This window comes from Talpa occidentalis, unplaced genomic scaffold (assembly GCF_014898055.3).
Source record: "Talpa occidentalis isolate TD23 unplaced genomic scaffold, MPIMG_talOcc4v2.1 talOcc4.2, whole genome shotgun sequence".
NCBI classification, from domain to species: Eukaryota; Metazoa; Chordata; class Mammalia; order Eulipotyphla; family Talpidae; genus Talpa; species Talpa occidentalis.
In genome coordinates, this window is record NW_023602073.1 from 15,700,444 (window position 1) to 15,716,901 (window position 16,458).

A 16,458-nucleotide genomic window follows, 5' to 3' on the forward strand; every position below is an offset into this window, starting at 1 on the left:
CTCTCCATAGATGTCATTCTAAAAGCTTGATCATTAACTCAGTTTCTAGTACTTCGTCTCTCCTGGAGTATGGGGGTGTTTGAGGTTGAAAGTTCCAAGGTTCTTCTCTCTTTACATTTGCGGAGAGCAGCCTCCCTCCTGAATATATCTGAGAGGCCATCAAGTCACTTGATGAGAATAGAAAATCCTGCATCAGCAAGGAAATTCTAGGGATTCAGCAGCTGTGTCAAGAACCATGGTCAAAGACTAAGTATTAAAATAGAAAAGCTGGGCCTCCCCTGGTGGCGCAGCAGTTGAGCGCTGGGCTGCTAAGCTGCCCGTAGTCTCTGCAGCACTGGTTCGAACCCCGGCCACCGGTGAGGGTCCCACATGGCGCACAGAGCTCTCCTGCCGTGCCCACTGCTCCCCTAAGCAGTGTATTTCAGTCCTTCTGCCTGCTCTGCTCCCCTGCTCTGGCTCTGGTGAATTTTTTCACCCTCCCGCGCTTCTGGCTGTACCCAGTGCTTGTATAAATAAATAAATCTTTAAAAAAAAAAATAAAAAAGCTGCTTCTACTGCTCCCCTCACATAGGAAATTAAAGGTTTTTTTGGAGCTCTGTGCCAGTAATATCTTTAAAAAAATTCAACCTAGTAAAATTAAGCAACTAGTTGATTCATGAAGGAATCATGTGTTGGGCATCCCATGAACAGGCAGAGAACACCCAGCAGCTGTACAAAATGGAAGCTGTGTAGACAGGAGGGGAGGAGATGAGAAAAGTGGCTTGTTTCAGGCAAGGTGATCTTTCCAGTGGCAGGGAGGTGTCATCCAGGCACCTGTATCCTGTTTTGTATATAGCAGACTGACTGGGTCAGGTTAAGTTTCTGGAGAGACTAAAACTGCCATAAACATACACACTAAGTCTTAGTTTGGTGACTTGTGGTGTTATGTGTGACTGAGGGCACCCATAGGCCCCAACCTATTAGGACATGCATGCTCTAAATGGGGTGCTGTTGTATGTTGCACAAAAGCAAAGAAAGCAGGCAGTGTGGATAATACATACTAGAATTAATGTGCATAAAGAAAAAAGAGAATAAAGGATATTCTTAAGAGTATACCCCATGTGGCCTCCCTGGTGGTGCAAGGGGATAAGATGCAACCTAGGAAGCTGTCCGCAGCCACTGCAGCATGAGTTCTACCCCGGCCAGGGAGATACCCACATGCGCAGCAGACCTCTCCTGTCTCATTCGCTGCTCCCCTCAGCAGTGTGTTTCTGTCTGTCTGCCTGTTCTGTTCCCCGCTCTGTCTCTGGTGAGTCCTCCTACCCCTACACCTCTGGCCTGTACCCCAGTTCTTGTATGCATAAGTAAATAAATCTTTTTTTTTTAAAGAATATACCCCATGTCTTCACAGCAAATGCCCAGCCAAACAAGGTTGACCCAAAAGCCTGCTGCATGTTTTCTTCTGTGGAGGAACCATAGGAAGGGGCTCGGCAGTTCCCAGAGAACTGGGATAGAAGAGGGGGGAGGATGATACAAAATACAGCACATCGAGGTAACAACTGCCATTGTGCCCGCCAAGGAGGAGGCGCAGCCTCGCAGGAATCTGTCACCCAGATGTGTCTTCCAGGCACCTCCCCTCCAAGTCCATGGGGCAAGTTGAAGGGGTAGAAGAAAGAGGGAGAGGGGCCGCCTGCTTCTGTGTGATATAGACCCAGGGGGCCACTCAGCACCCCTTGTTCCCAGCAGTGCCTTTTGTTAGGAAGTCCAGTTCGGGGGCTCCTGGGACTTGTCATCCAAGGGGGTTCATCTGAGCAGGGGCAGGGAGAAGAGAGCTTCCCCTGCACACATGGGCATCTGTAACTTTAGCACAAAGACTATTGTGCGCCTGTTGAACACTTAACATCACAGTACATGTACAAATGCTTTCTCCTTCATCTCTCTTTTATTAGTTGACCTTATGAGGCTCTCCCTGCAGAACCTCTGATGAGTAAAGGAAAAGGCTTTCTTGCCTCTGCTACACAGGAAACCCCAGTGTTGTTTGTTATTCCCAGAGGCCCAGTGTCCCGACCCACTTCTGGAGTCTCAGAGCACTGGAGAGTGAGAGACCCCACCTTCCCGCTCTGGATGCACTCGGAATCTCCCCAAGCTCATCCCCCCTCTAGGGTCCTGCAGGCCCCACTTAGGTGTGGTATCCCTCCCCGGAAAGGCCAAGCATAGAATGCTCACAGGAAATGCTGTTCCTGTCAGCATTTAGATTCTGAATACCAACAACAAAAAAATTGATAGTCATTCAGATAAGGAAATTAAAAACTAATAATTCATTGCCACTGTAACGAAAAATAGAGGGAAAATTAGAAATTGTTTTGCAATGTTTCATCAGTCATTAATTCCATTCCTGTACATTTATTTCCTGTGCCTTAGTTTCCACTGATAGGAGTTTAACTTGGAACTTAAAAAATTCGTTCAGGGGCCTCTCCTGGTGGCACAGGCAGTTGAGCACTGTGCTGTGAAGCTGTCCCAGCCTCTGTAGCACCAGTTCAACTCCAGCCGGCCGGCAAGGGTCCCACATGGAGCAGCAGACCTCTCCTGTGGTACCCGCTGCTCCCCTCAGCAGTGTATTTCGTCAGTTTACCTGTTCTGTTCCCCACTCTGTCTCTGGTGAATCCTCTCACCCTCCTGGTCTCCTGGCCTGTACCCTGGTTCTTGTGTAAATGAATAAATAAATCTTTTTTTTTTTAAAAAAGGAGTTAACCCCACCCAAAGGCCCATGTCTTATTTTATGACTCGAGCTTTATGCCTGAGCACTTGTCACAACCGCCTGAGAACACAGTCCCAATGTTACACTTTAGCAAACTGAGGCCCAGTTGGTGGTATCACTTGTTCTCTTAGAAGTAAAATGAGAAATTGGATATAAGTCAGGCTCTGCATTGGAAGGTGGGAAAACTTATTTTAATATCCATGTAGTATCTTCATCAGACCCAGCGTGTCCATCTCACTAAAACAGGCGCTCAGAGTGGTAGCAACATGAGAAAACAGCCAACTCCACACATTTCCATCATCTTCAGAGAGTCCAGGTCTGGGGTGGGGGGCAGAGACAAAGCGGGAGGGCAGCTGAGATACAAGTCAGCGGGAAGGAGCAGTCTGCAGCCTCGAGCCCCTGCCTGGGGCCTGGAGTGACGATGACACCTGCTTCTGATAATTGGACACATTGGCTCAGTGTCCTTGTGATAAGAAACTCAGGACAAACTCAAAGACTTTAGCATATTCCCTTAACCACATGCTCACCAACACACCACACGTTTTCCTGAACAGTCATCTCTTCGTCTCTTTGTTCCTGGTGAAGGGACTTTCTGGGGTGAAGGACCTGCAGTGTTTTCTGCACGTCCCATTCCAGGGTCTGATAATTCCTTCCCACCTTGGAAGTCCCAGAAAACCAGCCCACAGACTCCTCTTCAGGCTGGTGATGCCAGGGGCCTGAGGGTCTAGTCTAGGTTAGGAATGGCAGATGTGAGAATCAGTTCTCCAGAATCTGAGGTGTGGAGCCTCTAGTGGGGCAAAGAAGAGAGAGTGAGTAACGATGGAATTGAGACTCTGACAGACCTGGCACCTGGGTGTGGGGAGAAGCTTCAAGGGGGAATGGGAGGCCCCGTCTCACACTCCCAGGAGCTCTCATGAATCTTCTCAGAATCTGAACAAGAAAGTGCTCCCATAGTCACCACCGCCTGGAACAGTAAGCTCGTTAAGAAAGTACTGGGGTGTCGGAAAAGTCATGACATATTTTCTAAGACCATCAGCTGCAAATATGCATCATGACTTTTCCAACACCCAGTATCTCCCTCAGTTCTGTGAACGTTTCTAGCAAATGATGGAACTGGAAGAGGAAGTCAAAGGCACCTTTGATTCATAGCCAGTTAGTCAGAAGCACAGGTGACAATGTGGGCTTGTGACAGGTGTGAGGTTGGCTGGGGTTGGAATGCTGAAAATATTCTGCAGCTGAAGGGTGCAATGGCTGGAAAACAACTGAACACAGTGCACTGGGCTGTTCAGTTAGAAATGAGATGGCAATGTCAGTAATGTGTATTTAGCGCAAACACCACAGAAAAGTTTGCTTAGCTTCTGTGGGTCATTTTCCCCTGAGTACTGGAGCTCAAAAAGTGTCCAGCTCCCCCTGCAGGGTCAAGCCCAAGAGGCAGACACTCAGATGTGGGAAAGCTGGTCCTAGCTCTGTTGGCACCTGCTCACTTTCCTTCATCTCATCCAAGAGATAAAAGAAGGAGGGGGTAGGAGTCGCAGAATCATGAAATTTGCCAAAATCAAAGAACTTACCATTTGTAAGATAAAACCCAGAGTTAGTGGGGATGTAATAAGGTATCTGTGTGTTTCTGGGGGTGGTGGTTGGATTTCTTCAAATAAAGGCTTGTAACGAATATACATGATTCTGAATTTAAGACATCAGACTGGTAGGAATCAATGATTCTCAACAGGGGGAGGTCTGGATAGTTACCAAAAATATTGTTGCCTTAAGCCAAGATTCAGTTATCATCCTGATGGATGAGACTAAGAAAAACACTGAGACTCAGTTTTCTCTGAGGAGGACAGAGTGTAATGTCCCTGGGTGCGTTCTCAATCACACTGTGCTTCAGTGACTGTGGTGTTGTGGGAGATGTTGTGGCACTGACATGGTTTCCTATATAGTGGGTAGCAATAGAAGTTCTCCCCACTACCCCAGATTCCAGAAGGGAGGAGACAGAGGCAGTTGCAATGCTATAGTGACAGGGATCTCCTCTTGCCAGTTCCTAGCAAGGCCCTTCAACTTTCAAGGATTTTAACATGAGGATAGGAGGAGTTTAAATTTCACATGTGCACATCTACAAAGAATAAGACAAATGTGGGAAGAAACCCTGAAAGAGGAAAATGACTCATAAATCTGATTACTAAGGGATGGATTACATCCATATTTCCATAAAAGAATGTGTCTCTGATCCTGCAGGGGCTAGACACCACAGGCACTCTCTTAGAGAACCACAGTCTGCAGTGCAAGTGTGTAAGTTTTTGCAGAGCTCTAGCCTCATCAACAGTCTTAGAAGCTTGAGTTATGGGATTGTCTCCTGCACTGGTCTTCTTATTTGTATTCACTAAAGTTGATATTGGAACCAGGAATGTAGAGGGTCAGACCCTGTACTGAGGTAAATGTGCCCAGGTGAGTTCATGATCTTCAGATAGGAGGTAATTTCAGTCATTGAAAACTTGAAAAGTAAGGAGCACAACATTTTTGATTCTCCTGACTGAGGTGTTAGGACACCTAGCCAATTACTATTCATAGAAAAAGAAAGCAGAGGAAAATTCTCCTAAATACAGACAACTCTTGGCAATTATTAAAGAAAAAGGGCTATTCCTTGGGTTTCCACAGTTTGGTCTGATTTAATGAGAATAAATCATCAATGAATACTTTTCCCAATCACCATAAGCCTAAATTCTAGACTGGAAATAGTTTGAGATCAAGAACATTAAATTCTTACCTCCCATTGTCTTATTTCATCTTTCTTGAACAACTCTAGCCTCTTACAGAGGTCTTGCTCTCCCTTCAGTATTGTCATAATCTCCTGGAGCTTTTCCTGAAGGAAAAATTGGGTGAGTTATGACTGTCCATTACACAACTCTCATTTGGCATCTAGAAGAATCCAAGCCTCCAAGATGTACCATAACATTGAATATATTTTTGAGTCCTCAGGCTTTGAGAAGAAGCAACATAAAGGCATTAACGTAACTCATGCCCTCAGTGGCCCTGGGCAGTGGCAGGATTTTAACATCTTTCTATGCTGTAGGCCATCTGTGATTCCCAGCTCATCTGTTGACCATAGATTGCTGTTGACATTACTGCAGTCTGCCAGGGACATGCTATATATAGTACAAGATTATAATCATCTGAAAGTACATTTTATAAAATAATGTGCTGGACCAATCATAATACAGAGTGTTTGTAACATGTGGAACTTTTTACATGTTACAGTGAGTCAGGTAGGAGAGCCCACGATGGCAGCTAAAGTTACAGAACCAGTTCATGGGGGGCAGGGGGGAGCTCTGCTGTCACCTCAAGAACTGTCATGACGTCACCTTACAGTGATTAGTTTCCATACCTATCTCCAGGGTTACTTGTCACACAGTTTCTCACATTTTCAGTCTCTGTTGAGAGATGGGGAAACCAGTCACAAAGGCAATAACTAAGTGGGTCACAGCTTCCATCTAGTAAGAACTGAGACTCTTAGGATATTTCGACCTCTGCAGTCTGACTCCTGAGGCCCCGTCCATCACCTTTTGTTGCTTTTTTTAACTACTTGGTGGGAAGTTAAGGGATCTGCCCCATTACAGTGATGAGCTGCTCATGGGGTTACAGGGGGAGGTGAGTGCGCTAATGGTGCTCAGGACTGGCACGCCCTGACACAGGATCAGAACCTTCACACAAGACACAGGCACCTCAAGGATGAGGGGACACAGAGCCCCACACTGGGGATGTTTCCTTCAAATGTCAACAGGGGCAGAGGAGGAAGGAATCCCGCTTCCTCATTCCTCCACAGCACAGGGAGCCTCACTTTAGCACCTGTTGTGTGGGAAATGTGGTGGTGCCTGAACCTCTCAAGGCTTCATCACTCACCAACTCTTTCTAAATCCTTAACTGTCCTTAATCCTTGAAGAACATGATTCCATCTCCTTTTCTTAGAGGAATAACTTTCATTTTACTCCTTGATGTTTATTTTGTGCATGCAGGATGTTCTTTTAAAGGTCAGCCTGATCCTTTCTCCACAAATAACATCCCAACTTTGTTTTTTTTTTTTTTTTTTTTTAGGGGCATTTTTTTTTTTTTTATAGAGGCATGTTTTTATTTATTTATTTATTTGTTTGTTTGTTTGTTTTGTTTACGCATGCACTGGGTACAGTCAGAAGCGCGGGAGGGCGAGAGAATTCACCAGAGCCAGAGCGGGGAGCAGAGCAGGCAGAAGGACCGAAGTACACTGCTGAGGGGAGCAGCGGGCGGCAGGAGAGGTCTGCGCGCCGTGTGGGACCCTCCTCCGGTGGCCGGGGAGCAGCCGGGGATCGAACCGCTGCGCCGCAGAGGTCGCCGGCAGCTTCGCAACCCAGCGCTCAACCGCTGCGCCACCGGGGAGGCCCAACATCCCAACTTTGAACCAGGATTTAGAATCTGAGAAATACCAAGGTTCCTTCTTAATTTCCTATCTCACAGCCTCACCTGCCCTTCTGATCACACACCCCCTGACCAGGTACTAGATTGTCAAGTAAGCTCTGGTGACACATGGTCCCCTTGAGCTGGAATTATGACTCCTCTCCACACACGGTTATTTTGAGTGTGTCCTTCTGGACTCACTTCTGGGCACTCATTCCCGCCCCTTGGTGCCCCCCTCAACACCCACACCAAGGGACATCAGGTGTCCTGTGTTCCTTACCTCACTCCTTATACTGTGGCTATCTAAAAGGCCATGGTTCTGACCCCTGGAGTTTCAGATTCTTTCCTGGGCTCTTGCATGCTGTGGTGTCACCAATGAAATATTCGAGATGAGGCCATGAACGAGGCTCTTGTGGCAAAGAGCAAAATCTTGTCCAGGAGAAGTTCATTACAGGAAGTTCTTACAGGAAAGGATTCTGCTCAACCTTGAAGGTCAAGATGGACATGGGGTGGACATGAAATAAATTCAATATGGACGTGTAATAAACTATTTCAGGAAAATGATATGGTACAAATTTATTTTAGGGTCAGGATAATGGTTTTCCTACAACGGATTGGAGTGAAAATGCGCAACCTGAGAGGCAGTCCTTGCTAAAGACTCTGGCTACTCACCTTGTAGCCTGGATACACGTCTTCCACTAGAGCTGTGCGGTGTCCTCTGTGCTGGGGGGAGCGCTCACAGAGCAAGCAGACAAGCTGCCCGTCATCCTCACAGAACAGGTGGAGCCGCTCCCCGTGTTCCTCACACAGCCTCTCACTGTCTATCTCCTTGAGAGTTTGAATGAGGTTTTCCAGTTGCTTAATGGATCGGAGACTGTCCCTTTGAAATGGTGCCCGGCACAGGGGACATTGGGGGTCCCTCAGGGATGACATCACTTGTGGGTTCTCAAGGATGCCCTCTTGCACCGGCGGCAGAAGCTGTGCCCACAGTGGATGCTCACGGGCTCTGTCATCAGCTCCAAGCAGATGGAGCACGTGGCTTCCTCCCTCATCTTCTCGGTGGCTGTGGCTGAGGCCATGGCCCTTCCTGAAAAGCTCCAATATCAGGTTAGAGGCAGAGATGAAGTAGGCAGGATTTTCCAGAGTGAAGGACAGAAACCTCACCTGAGCCTCTGTGCCTGCACAGGTGTTGAAGTCTTCTCTCTGGAGAGAGAAATGGATGCAATTTGAAAGATGCCTCGCCTGTCCTTCTGTGGTAGAATAGGGTGATCCCAGTCATATTTGCCCACTTCAGTTTAGATTAAAATTCAGTAACATTTAAATTCAGTATTTCAGTCTCATCAGCCATAATTAAATGCTTAACATCTGAGAATGGTACCACGACATCCATGTACAGAATATTCATCATGGGAGACAGTGACAGTGCTCGGGTACTAACAGAGCTAGAAAAGGAAAGAGGGGGCTCCCAAAAGTCTCAGGAGAGAAGAGAACTCAGGGAGGGACAGTGAAACTCTCTCTATGTCTAATGGGAGGAGTCGGCCCTGATTTTCTGTCTTGTCCTGCTAGCAGCACTGTTGTGAATGGCTGGGGAGCAGAGTCCATGGGAACAATCACCCCTGACTCTCCTCATACACCCATGTCTAGTTCTCTGGACCCCACAAAGTATTCAAGTTCCCATGGAGACCTACTGAGGCAGGAGAACTGGAGAGAGTGGTAGAGAAGGTGTTGGTGCTGGGAGCAGAGTCTCTGGGCACAAGGGAGGTGACTGTCTCCCTCCAGGGGAGGACAGGTCTCCCAGGACAAGGTCAGGGTGCCTGAGGCAGAGGGAATTTGCAGAACCAGGAAGTGGGGAGGCAGGAAGCAGAAGGCAAGGCCTGTCCGTTGTGGGCACCTTGTGCTGGACCCCCCAGTGTCCACCAGTGAGGACTGAGAGCTGGAGACAGAGGAGCAGGGACCAGAGCAGAGGGTCTGCCCTTCCCCACAGCAGCAGCTGCTCAGGCTCCCAGCCCTGCTGCCCTCCCCTTGCTGGGAGTGTGTGGGGAGGTGCTGAGGGAGGAAGTAGAGACCTTTCCTCTGCACTCACAGGGCCTGGACTAAAAGCAGATCCAACCCAAGGAACTGGATGGATTATTTCCCCCTATTTTCAGGACTAGCCCTCAGAGCCAGAGCACATCTCTGCAGACTGCTCTCCCACGGAGGGGATTTCTCCCAGGGGCTGCACCAGCCTTCCTTATGCCTGGGGTTGTGGTCCTGGGGATACCCTTCCTCTGAACCCCAAGTACCTGCCCTTCACTCACCTCACACCCTGATCTGAGATGTGGCATGGAGATCTGAGAGAAGAAATGGAGTCTTGAAAGGGAAAGCAGAGAGGGAGAGAGCCAGAAAGCAAGTCACGACCAATTTGACTTGGCTGAGCTCCTCTTATTGCTCCCACCACACACACACACACACACACACACACAGACATCACAGTCCATCCCAGAGCAAACCTCGGCCTGGACTTTTGCACTCCTCACAGGGCAGTCAGTCACAAAATCTCTGCCAGTCGCTCTGCAGCTCCACTTCCAGATCCCTGGAAGGGAAGTTCCTCTGACTGGAGTCAACTCAGAAATGAAACTGATGTGGGGCTGGTCCAGGTAGATGAGGGACGAGACTTGTCAAAATGCCAAAGGTTTTACACTCAGGAATCCTGCCTGGAGGGCCTGGTAGGAACAGCTCCCTTCCTTCAGAGCAACAATAGAGGGGACAAATTAAATCTCATTGTGACCTGACAGTGTGTAGGGCAGGCACCTCATGGGGAAGGGAGAGGCTCCTCTTCAGGTATCAAATTCACAGACAGAGGTCCCTGTTCCCATGATGGCTCTTGTCATCTGCCTCCACCATAACTGTCATGGATGTGACTCTGGACCCAGCACAGCTCATTCCGAGTTTGTTTTGTCAAAGGCCTGGAAAGGAGACGAGGGACCCCACAGGGGATCAACCACCCCCACACAGCAGCAGCCAGACAAAGACAAGCTCATGACAGGATCCGTCCTTTGACCTCTGCCACCTTGGCATCTGCTGTGTGTAGGAGGGGATCATGCAGAACTCAGGCTGAGAGGGTGGGGACGCAGTAGAGCCTTCAGTGACATGTTCCCTAAGTGGGAGAGCCCAGTGCTTCAGGTGATGTGTGTGATGAGGTGAGACAACTAGGCGAGTATTGGGTGCAGCACCTGGGGGTGCTTCCCTGTTCATGGGGCGTCTAGGTTGTCAGATCTCATGGAAGTGGTGTGGAAGAGATCACTGGAGTCCCTTAATAGGGCCTTTAATCCTAGTGATAACTTTGTGGGGAACCAACACCCCAGATTCCTAAGGTGTTTTTCCTCAAGTCCTTCAGCTCTCCCCTCAACCAGGACTACTGTGACCTCCTGTTTAATGGTGTCCCCTTCCCCAGGCCCAAACCTTCTCGAGGGTATTTTGTTTCCATTACACTGATCACTGAATATTTATTTATCTTGCTTACTTTCTGCCTTCCTCATGAGCATGCAGGTCCCACAAAATCATGGGTTCGTGCTAGCATCTTTCACTGATGATCCCCAGTATCTAGTAGCTTCAGCACAGAGCTTTGAAATAAGAAATTTTCTAAGCTGCGCTCAGATATTGATGTCATGCATACAGACTGGGGGATGTGTTGTTGTTGCGGCAATTGAGGAGTGTGATGGTGTGTGTTGCATGTAAGTGACACAGCTTGTGTGTGTAATATCATGTGGTATGTATGATTATTACGAAGCAAAATCCATGCTTGTCTGTTTTTAGAAGTTCTGGGTTTTGTGTGCTATGTTAGAAGGGGCTTTGTAGCAGTGTGATGGATTCCCTATGATGTGCTTACTGGCTGTGTTTGTTGTTTGTCCACAGATTAAATCAAAGTGGTTCCAGAAATTACCAGAATCCCTGGAAGGGACAGATTTCCCAAGAACTGTTTCTTACCCTCCCGAAAAATAAAATAGGGAACAAGAGCTGGACTGGGAAAGTAACCTTGAGGAGTTTAGAGGAGATCATATTACACAAGTGATGAGAGCAGAGAGAAGAGAGTTGGATCAAAACAAGGTTGTTGGGAATTTTACGGGGACGATAAAAAAGATGAAAGTGCAGACATTTTACAAAAATGAAGAATGATGAAAAAATATATCAAATAAAATTAAAACAAGCAAAAAACAAAAGTGATGGCAAACTAATGATTACACTGGGGAAGAAAGAAGCAAGAATTAGAGGCAGGAAGGGAGAGCCCAGGATGATGGGTGTAAACAATACAGGTTGGGAGGAGTCTGATAATTCAGAATGATGGTATCACAAAGGACTTCCTCCGTAGAAATCTTAGCATCTTTTGCAAACTGTGCATTCTCTCTCTCTCTGTCCTCTCTCTGTCTCTCAGCATAGATGACCATTTCAGTTGAGCTTGCTCTGACGTGAGATGAGGCTGACACGTGGTAATTTTCCTTCACTGGCCCTGGAAGAGCTGGGAATTTATTGAACACCAACTTTGGGCCAGGCCTTAGCCCAGAGCTCCCTGTGTGTTAGTATAATCCTCCTTAATTCAATTTCTGGAGTTTAAAACTTGATAATATGAATAAAAATTTTCTACAGGGCTCAAAAGCTAATTGGAGCAGGCAGAAGGATAGGAATCCCAGTCTGAGGATAGGAATGAAGAAAATGTAAAGAGAAAAGAATCGCACTGCAGAGACATGTGGGATACCATCAAATATACCTTTTTACCTAGAATGACACTCACGCAAGAAGGGCGCCAGGGTGAAAAATAAACAGCACTCTCTAAATTATCAATGGATGAAAGAGAATATGACAAGGAAAGTTAGAAAATATGGAGGCTTTGAAATGAGTGAAAATGAAAGTCAACACACTAAACCTTAGGGGCTGCCGTCACAGCAGGGCCTAGGAGATGACAGATGTAAAAGCCACTATCATAGTTAAAAGCTCTTAAGTCACTAACTTGGTCTTCTTGTTCAAGGGCAGAAAGAGCAAATGAAAACCACAGCAAGCAGAAGGACACCAATGGCCATGAGATGGGGGTTCATGAAGAACAGAAAATCAATGTCAACAAAGGTTAGTCCTTTTGAAAAGACTAACAATTCAAGAAATCTTTTAGCTATAATATCCAATGACAATACAGTAAGACAGAAATTACTGTATTGTTCTAACTACTGAGAGTGGCACAACAGTATATCTGCAAGCAAAAGAATGAATGTGGATACTTGCATCACATTATATACAGCACTCAAAATGAACCACAGATCTAAATGTACTAACAGAAATGGTTAATGCCTTTTGAGAGGAAGCACAGGGAATAACTCTTGTTACATTGGGCTCACAAAGGCAGCAGTTATTTGCATGGCAGCAAAACACAAGGAATAAAAGAGGAAATACCTGAGATGAATAGCAACAATACTGAAGGTTCTTGAGCTTCATTGGACTCCATCCAGAATGTAAAAACACAACTCAGAGAATGACAGAAAGATTCTGAATTGTAGAGTTGATAAGGGACATACCTAGAACTGTAATTAGCATGTAGAAGTTTTTACAGGGCCTCCCTGGTGGTTCAAGGGTTAAGCACAGTGCTATGAGCTGTCCACAGCAACTGCAACTTGAGTTCCCCCCCAGCCAGCCAGGGAGCTACCTACATGGCACAGCAGACCTCTCCTGTCTCGCCTGCTGCTCCTCTCAGCAGTGCATTTCAGTCAGTCTGCCTGTTCTGTTCCCCACTCTGTTTCTGGTGAGTCCTCTCACCTCCCATAGCTCTGGCCAGTATCCAGTTCTTGTATGCATAAATAAACAAATCTTTAAAAAAAAAAAGTTTTTACAAACCAAAATACAAATAACCCAACTAAAATGGGCACAGCTTGTGAATAGAGATTATTCCAAAAAGACATACAATACATGAAGCTGTAACCATCACCAGTCATTAGGAAAATGCAAAAGCCAGAAGAAAACACAATCTCAATGTGATAGCACTTACCATCCACTAGCATAGTCACATTTACAAATAGCCACAATACACGGTGGAGAAACTGCAATAGCATATGTGGCTTGTGAGCACATACAATGTTGTAGCTTCTTTGGAAAACAGACAGTTCCTTAAAAAGTTGAACAAGTTACCACAGGAAGTGGCAATTCCACTCCTAGGCACAACCCTCCAAATTTGAACATAATCACACAAAAACTTGTGCAACACTGTTCACAGTGGTATCGTTTGAACTAGCCCCAAATTGGAAACAACCAATGTCCATGCTTTGTTGAACAGGCACACACAATGCGTGACATCTATATAGTGGGATGGTTTTTCCATAAATACTGACCCAAACTACAACATTGATGAAGCATGAAAACTTGACATGAAATGGAAGAGGCCAGAAACCCAGCATCAGACCAGGACCCTGGCAGGTCAGAGATCTGACCCAGTGACGGGGACGAGCATGAGGGATGACCCTGCTGTTCTCTCGCTTCCCTGCAGGTCAGGCTGATCTTCTGTGCTGTCTGCACAGTGGCTGTGTCCAGCAGTCATGGCACACTCACAGAGTGTCCACTGAGAACTCAGCGCCGGTCCAGGTAAAGGGAAACATTTGTCATCTGCTGATGACAAAACAGACCAAGTCCTGACCTAATAGGACAGACTAGGATGGGTAAACAAAAGAGACCATTTTAAATTGACTCCAGTGATGGAGGGAGGAATAAAGGAGAAGCATGTTTAACCTGGAAATAAGGCCGAAGAGTATCAGAAATGGAGGCCCTTGAGAAGGTGAAGATGTGGGAGCCAGTGTTCATGTTGTAAAAGGACACAAATGCAGCCTCACAGTCCAGAAGAACCCCCACCAGCAGGTGCTGCTCTCTCAATAGAAGGGAAGTTGGAGGAGAGGTAAGGGCCATGTAGTCATTCTCCTACAGAGTCTGGTGGCCCAGAAGCCAGACTGAGGCTGTGGAGTCATGTCCTTTTTCCTTTGCACATTTTCCAGACAAACTCCTAAGTCCCACCCACATCCTTCTCCCACATCCACTTCAAAGTAATGTCTTCCTGAGGTGAAGCCCTCAAAGCCCAGGACACAGGGTAAGGAACAGAATCTAGTAGAACTAACGTAGTTCTCCTGGGGGCTGCCACAGGTCACATGTCTCTGATCCTCAGACAGAATTAGTTCACGATGAGCTGTGTCTGGATCCAGAGTCACGCTGACTGATAAAAGAGAAAGACACATTTTATTTGCTGAGAAGGCAGTGCACTTTAGTACAACCTTCTTGGATTCAGGTGCTGCCTACTTCTTCTAGCTCTGTGAGTAGCTTTCTGAGACTCTGCATACTATAGTAGGAAATCATACCTGCCACCGTAATGGTGAGGAGGATTGGGAGCTAATGCACTCTACTGCTTGGAGAAGTTCCATTATTTGGTAAGTAAGCAACAAGGGGAAATAATATCTTCTCTATCCCCGTCACCATCACCAACTCAGTCCCTCAGAGAAGGCAAGGGACTGACTAACCAGAGTGGTTGCTGTCCTCTCCACAACCCTTATCCCCCATGTAGGGCCACTAAGAATCATGGAATATTGAAGCAAAAAAGAAGCTATCCCCATTTTTTTGAAAACCTTTCACACTGATTATCAAAAAGAAAAGTAACATAGGTCCTGCCACATTTTGTTATTGAAACTGTTACTTCAGATCTAGGTATTCTATTCAGTCCCCAGAGCACCTGTCAGTCCCTGTGAGGTGTGAAGTCTTTTATTTGCTGCAGATGATCGTCTATATTGTCCCAGGGATGGTAAAAAGTGATACAAGTTATGTTGGAACAATGTACATCAAAATGATCTGACTAGCATAAGAAATAAAAAATTTAATAATATTTTTAAGTGTGATGCTGACCAGGAGTGTAATTTGTTTTTTTTAATGATTTATTTATATATGCATACAAGAACTGGGGTATAGGCCAGAGGTGTGGGGGGTGAGAGGATTCACCAGAGACAGAGTGGGGAGCCGAACAGGTGGACTGACTGAAATACAGTCTGAGGGCTGCAGGGGGCAAGACAGGAAAGGTCTACTGCGCCATTTGGGTAGCTCCCTGACCAGAATCAAAATGCTGTTGCAGTTGCTCCAGACAGCTTCATAGGTGGCTTTTGAACCCCTTGTGCCACCAGGGTGGCCACAGGAGTGTAATTTCTTAATTGTGATGCTGGCCAGGAGTGTAATTACAAAGCAACAATGGTAATAGGACGTTGTCGCAAGAAGTGAAGCTCCAAAATATTACTGAGTTATACACTATCAGCCGCCCCAAGGCTGAGAACTGAGGGCTGACCACTGTGGACCTCTGACCATCCTCCCGCCCTTCTGACTTGTGTTTGCTTTAGTCAATGGGAAGTTGGGGATCCTTGGAGCCAGCTGAGCCAGAGAATCCCCCACCCCTCCAGCCTGTAGCTGTGATCTGCAGTTACTGGGCTCTCTGGTGAAAGCCTTCTAATGGAAAAACACAAAAGTAATGTAATGGAAATCTGCATGTTCAAACCCCAGACTGAAAAATGTTATTTTGCTGTATTTTTTGCTATATATTTTTTGCTATATTATTTTCCTACATTATTATTTTGCTAGATTTATTGCTATATTATCTTACTATGTTTTTGCTATTAATTTTTTTTAAAGATTTATTTATTTATTATTTATACAAGCACTGGGTACAGTCAGAAGCGCGGGAGGGTGAGAGAATTCACCAGCGCCAGAGCGGGGAGCAGAGCAGGCAGAAGGACCGAAGTACACTGCTGAGGGGAGCAGCGGGCGGCAGGAGAGGTCTGCGCGCCATGTGGGACCCTCCTCCAGTGGCCGGGGAGCAGCCGGGGATCGAACCGGTGATGCAGAGGCTGCGGGCAGCTTCGCAACCCAGCGCTCAACCGCTGCGCCACCGGGGAGGCTCCTTGCTATTTTTTTTTTTTGCTGTATAATTTTGCTAGATTTTTTTCGAGAAGTAAAGTGTACGTGATAAGCTTAAGGAAGAAAAGGCCCTCTCACCCCTTCGTGCAGCCATATTTCTGAAATAGGTTTAATGGGTTTCCGGATTTATAAGTTTACAGCTACATGGAGGAGGAGCTTGCAGCAAAGTGACCCGTGCCCAGTTCTCTGCCCCGAATCCCGCCGCCTTGGACTACAACTCCCAGCATGCCCCGGCCGACGAATCCCAGCAGGCCCTGGACTACGAGTCCCAGCATGCCCCGGCCTACGAGTCCCAGCGTGCCCCGGCCTACGAATCCCAGCAAGCCCCGGACTACGAGTCCCAGCAG